Source organism: Rhagoletis pomonella, unplaced genomic scaffold (assembly GCF_013731165.1).
Source record: "Rhagoletis pomonella isolate Grant_MI unplaced genomic scaffold, Rhpom_1.0 Rhpom_scaffold_00003, whole genome shotgun sequence".
NCBI classification, from domain to species: Eukaryota; Metazoa; Arthropoda; class Insecta; order Diptera; family Tephritidae; genus Rhagoletis; species Rhagoletis pomonella.
Window position 1 is genome coordinate 37735993 of NW_023458557.1, and position 5932 is coordinate 37741924.

Genomic DNA, 5932 nt, shown 5'->3' on the forward strand with positions numbered 1-5932 from the left:
TCGCGCCGCTGTCCGGATGGATTATGCAACATTTGAGGCGGGGTTGCCATATCCACTCTCCCTCCGATGACCTTCGAATAGTTCGAAGGGAAGGAAACTGTCGTTTGCTTGCTGGAATCTGTACAAGTTGGCTCGTCTATGACTGAATCTGACGACTGAGGCTGATGGATCTCAGGATCCTCATACTGCTGTGGCTGCTGCTGGTTTTCAGAGCTCTTGAGAGGCTGAGACCGCTGTTGATTATCAGAATCCTCTCTAGCAATGTATGCCGGTTTTAACCTCTCCACGGATACGACTTTCTCGTTGCCGTCCACCCGGATCTTGAAAACGTTGTCATTTAGGCGCTCTAGGACTTCATGTGGTCCAGAGTATGGCGATTGCAGAGGGCGTTTAACTGCATCGATGCGAAGAAAAACATGCGAGCATAAATACAAGTTTTTTAGGATGAGCATTCGTGGTTTTGTGTGATGCGCAGTTGGAGTTGGTCTCAATGTTCTAATATGCTCTCGAAATTTGCCCAAAAATTTTTTGGGGTCAGCTGGCAAATCCTCTGACACAAGAAAATCTCCTGGAACGCGTAAACCCGTGCCAAAAACTAGATCAGCGGGTGAGGCGTTCAAGTCCTCCTTGTAGCAAGTGCGGAGGCCAAGGAGCACCGTGGGCAGGGCTTCTGGCCAGGAAGCCTTACTATTGCACATCAGAGCCGATTTCAGAGTCCTGTGTCACCTCTCGACCAGTCCATTGGATTGCGGATGGTAGGGAGTCGTCCTAATTCGGTTTGCTCCAATCAACCATGTCAACGGGGTGAAGAGGGCTGACTCAAACTGAGCACCTTGGTCAGTGGTGATGGTGAGTGGCGTACCAAACTGAGCAATCCAGTCGGCAGTCATGTTTTTCAGGGGAACAGCTACGGGCCACCTGGAAAACCGGTCTATAATTGTAAGACAGTGCATCCTTCAAAAGTATTTTTGCTTAAGCATCCGGGCTGTGGTCCGCCCACTTGGATGAGACAGCCCATGTACCGAGTCGAACGCAGCTCGCCTGATGCTATTGGGAATGAAGGGTCCACCACTCCGCCCGATATGCCGCATAAAATCGTATGCTTGCCATCAATGCAAAGTTTTTGGAATTTTAAAGAGGAATTGTTAAATTTCCGAAGCTCATCATCTCCCTGCTGCTCCTCTTCAATTCTCTCTGCACTCAAGATGGTGGGCATGCTAATGGAAGAAATCCTAGAGAGTGCGTCAGCTACGATATTGTCCTCACCTTTTAAGTAGACGATCTCGGTGGTGAACTGCGAAATGTAATCGAGCTGAGGGAGTTGGCGCGGGGAGGCTTTGCTAGCCTTCTGAGAGAACGCATAAACAAGGGGTTTATGGTCTGTTCTAATGATGAAATGACGGCCCTCCAGGATGTGGCGGAAAAATTTTATAGCTGCGAAAATGGCCAGCAGTTCTCTATCATACGTACTGTACCTGGCTTCCGTAGGGCTGAGCTTCCTAGAGAAGAATCCCACTGGTTTCCACCTGTCCTCCTTTAATTGCTCTAGTGCTGCGCCTATGGCGAAGTCAGAAGCGTCTGTAATAAGAGAAAGTGGAGCTGTTGGTGCCAGGAAAGCTGTTCGTGCTGCTAAGGCGACACTGTGTTTGCAGTCCTCTATGGCCTTTTCGGTGCCTGGGGTCCAAGGAATTTTTCGCTTATCATTCATTTTCGCATCCTTGAGAAAAGCGTTGAGAGGAGCCTGAAGTTCTGCGGCATTAGGAACGCACTTCCGGTAGTAATTAATTATTCCTAGGAACCTACGAAGGTCAATGATGGTTTCCGGCTTGGGAAACGAAAGGATCGCCTCGACACGGTCATCTGGCGGTTTGAAACCATCTTTGTTGATCGTGTATCCCAGATAGAGCACCTCCTCCTGGCCAAAACGACACTTACTGGGGTTGATTTTGAGCTGAGTTTGTCGTATAATGGTGAAGATTTGTTGTAAGTCCCGTATATGGTCCTTATGTATATGAGACGCCACTATGAGCTCATCAATAAAACAGCCGAAAAAATCCAGCCCTCTCAAAATGTTGTCCATATGCCTCTGGAAAGTTTGGGTGGCATTTCGCAGTCCGGGTGGCAGCCCCAGGAACTCATAAAGACCAAAAGGTGTGGTAACCGCAGTCTTCTCGATGTCCTCTGGAGCTACAGGTATCTAGGTAGCTACAGGTGGTATGCACGCACGAGGTCGGTAGTGGAAAAAATCTTTCTCCCATGTAGACGTTGAAACAGGTCTTCAGGTACCGGAACGGGATAGCGATCAGGGACAGTTTGTGCATTGAGGCGTCTGAAATCCCCGGTAGTGCGCCAACCTCCTAGCTTCTTGGAGACCATATGAATTGGCTGGCCCACTTGCTTCTAGATGGCCGAATGACGCCAAGCTCCAACAGCAGATTGAAATCGTTCTTGGCTGCTCTGAGCTTGTCACCAGCCAGTCTGCGTACTCGTTCTACAACGAGTGGTCCCGTGGTAATAATGTGATGAGCGACACTAGTGTCTGATCCAATGTTATATTCAGTGGTTTCCGCAAGTTGTCCAAGAGTTGACACGGAGGGGAGAGGATCTATAAGGCGGTGCTTGCGAAGGTCGATGAGCAATCCGAAGTGCACGATGAAGTCAGCCTCTATGATAGCACACTGGACATCCGCTAAGGTGAACGGCCAAGTAAAAGCACGGCGTAGACCAAGATTGAGGGTCAAGAGCTGATGACCATAAGTGTTGATGGTGCAAGAATTCGCTGCATAAAGTTTAAGCGTTGATGATTCCAGTCTCTGCTTAACCCAGGCTCGTGGCAAAACAGAAACCACAGAGCCAGAGTCAATAAGAAAACTGCGATGTGACGATTTATCGAAAACATGCAGGCGATACTCTTTGATTGGTTTGGTATTGAGGCTGCTGTCGCCAATCACCTGCACTGACGACAGCCCAGCTAGTTTCCCTGTATTCCCGCCTTGGGGTGAGTACAGGGCAGTAGGCACCGTTTGGCCTTATCGCCAAACTTGCTGTGATAGAAGCAGTAGCCTGATGGAGCTGGAGTTCGGGAACGGGATCGTGGTCTCCTCTCTGTGGACTTGCTAAGCTTGCTAGACAGCTCTGAAAATGCAGCTGAGAGTGTCTCAATAGATTTCTCTAGACTGCACAACCTCTGCTCAATTGGGCTATTTTTATCTTGCCGAGAGTAACCTCCTGTGTGAATAGCACTAGTTGCCATGACCTGAACATCGGCTGGCTGAGGCTGAACAATGGTCGACATGATGTGAGGGCTGGTGTAATTTTCCATGGCACTGTCTGCGGCTTCAGCGAGCTGGTCTAAGGTGCTGCTATTTTGGACAGCCTTCAGAATCTTACAAACAATGTCTGGTAGCAGTGCCAGCCATTTGCTGCGAAGTAACTCTTCAGAAGCTCAATTTCCAGCGAGCGACCTCATTCCCCTTAGAAGCTGACTAGGTTTCTGATTACCAAGCTGTAGCTCAGTCAGAAGTTTGTATAATTGCCGATCAACTGAATCCGTAAAACGCTTGATAAGGTTTGTCTTCAAAAAAATATACGTACCTTGTGCGGGCGGTGCCCTCAGGATGTCTGAAACCTCTTTGAGCACCTCTGGCTTCAGAGCTGCGATAACTGCGTCATACCTAGAGTTGTCACTTCTGATATTGAGAGTGGAAAACTGTGCTTCGATTTGAATGAACCAAATATCAGGATCATTGGCCCAGAATTCCGGCAGCTTGAGTTGAGTCATTGCCATAATGTGTGCCTCGTTACTGGACAGAGGGCTGTGAAACGGTTGCCCCAGCGGAAGATAATTCTTCAAGTTGCCTGGTGGCTGTTGCAGCTGTGCTTGCTGCTGAAGTAGCTGCGCTTGTTGATGCTGCAGTGCTTCCTGCTGAAGGAGCTGCGCTTGTTGTTGCTGCAGCGCTTGCTGCTGTTGCAGCAATGCGTCTGGTGATTGCTAGGCTGGACTCTGAGTGGCACGATTCGGTGAGTGCTCAAGAGTCATTTTCGTGAAAATTTGTATGTAATGGCACGTGGATCAAAGGGGTGAGAATCTCGTATTAACGCAATCCGAAGATATCACGTCGGGGTCACCATTTATAGATACTTAGACTTCACCCAATGAATAGTTACGACCGCACGTTTACTTACACTTATATATTTATTCAATTAAATTATATGGCTCTGGACAATAAAGAAAACTTGGAAAATAATATCGTTGTCTGCTCCACGTATGGCGTCAGTAAAAAGACTGCGGGTTCAGAATTTTCTTTCGTGACCGGCGTTGGTTTGCCGAGGTGTTAGACGATTGATCGTCGCGCCGCTGTCCGGATGGATTATGCAACATTTGAGGCGGGGTTGCCACACGCCCACCACTGTCGTATACGGTGTAAGCGATGCTGCAGTCACAATAGTGCTTCAGTACAAAATACCTTTAGTGTGGCTTAACAATGGTAAATTAAAAACAAAAATAAAAAAACAAATTTCTTTACTTCAGAGGAGTTATGACCATTAATATTACCACTCAGGGGTCCTCTGACTTTTCAAATGACACGTCATTAGTGGAACTGCTTACATAGGAAAATATAAAAAGGGAGACTAACAAAAAAACACCTTAGAGAAATAATATATATGATTTTAATATATCGAAAAAAATTATTTTAAGCTTTTATACATTCTTTACTTTTAAATTGCGCCAAATATTATTTATATATATATATATATTGAAATCAGCGTAAAAAGTACAATCGATCTGCATTTTTAGTTTTTCCATAGGTCAACGGTTGGTTTTATAGATGTGTTCCAATTTTTCCAACCCGCCGCATCACGGAGGAAAAAGTTACCAATAGGCACCTTCATAAGAAGTAGCTGTTTAGCTCATCTGCTAGGAAACTGCTGGCAACTGTTGAACCTAACAATTACGTCTTAGAAACGGCTTGATGAATATGCTGCCAAATGAACAGATGATAAATGTAAACAAATTAAATTGCAATAAGTGGCACCGATAGTATTTACAATTCGACGCTGAGCTGCAGCCGTGTTGAAGAAATCGTTCAATGTTATAATCAATTATACAGTGTATAATTATATAGCAAACTTCTTAAAAATATATACAGACACTCACAGAAGTATTCGTAAATTATCTTTTCCACAATATTCAAAATGTTTTCCATCATAAATCTTTTTCGATAATTTTCATTTAAAATATAGCTCATTCTATAACAAAACCCATACAAATCATTCTTGCAAACTTTGCACAAAATTCGTAAAAGAATCAAACTAAAGAAAAAATTGCATAAAAAGTTTCAAACTTTTTATTCAGAATTTTTATACAAATTTTCGGTAAGCAGTTTTGTAGCCCGTTCAATTTTCGTATAATAAAGTGCGAGTTTCAAGTAGATAAAAGTTACCGATGATTTTTTAGTTTTTTTTGTCGAGGGTGTTGCGCATTTTCTCCATATAAAAATAAATTTTGTTCATGCCTTATATAGCCGAAAGTTGCCAACTGTTGAGCTGCGTTTCCAACTTGGAGGTTACACGTATCAAGAACTTGAAAGCAAGTTGCAATACACTCACACTTATTACTAACATACTCGCACTTTTACAACTTGAACGTCGACTTGGTCTCAATTTTTCCTTTCAAGTCATGAGGCAACTTTAAAGTCAAGTCAAAGAGCTGATCACAGTTAGTCTTTACCCGTACTTCGGGGGATTTAGTTAAAAATAGCCAGGAAGATATTACAGCATGTATTATAATTATTTATAAGGGAACGAAGCGAGAATTTTAAGTTGATGCCTTGACGGCGGCATCTCGAAAGTAAAATTTACTGTCAAGTTGCGTGCAGCCTGTTTTACAGCTGTCAATTCAAATGAATTTTGACAAACAGTATGTGTGATC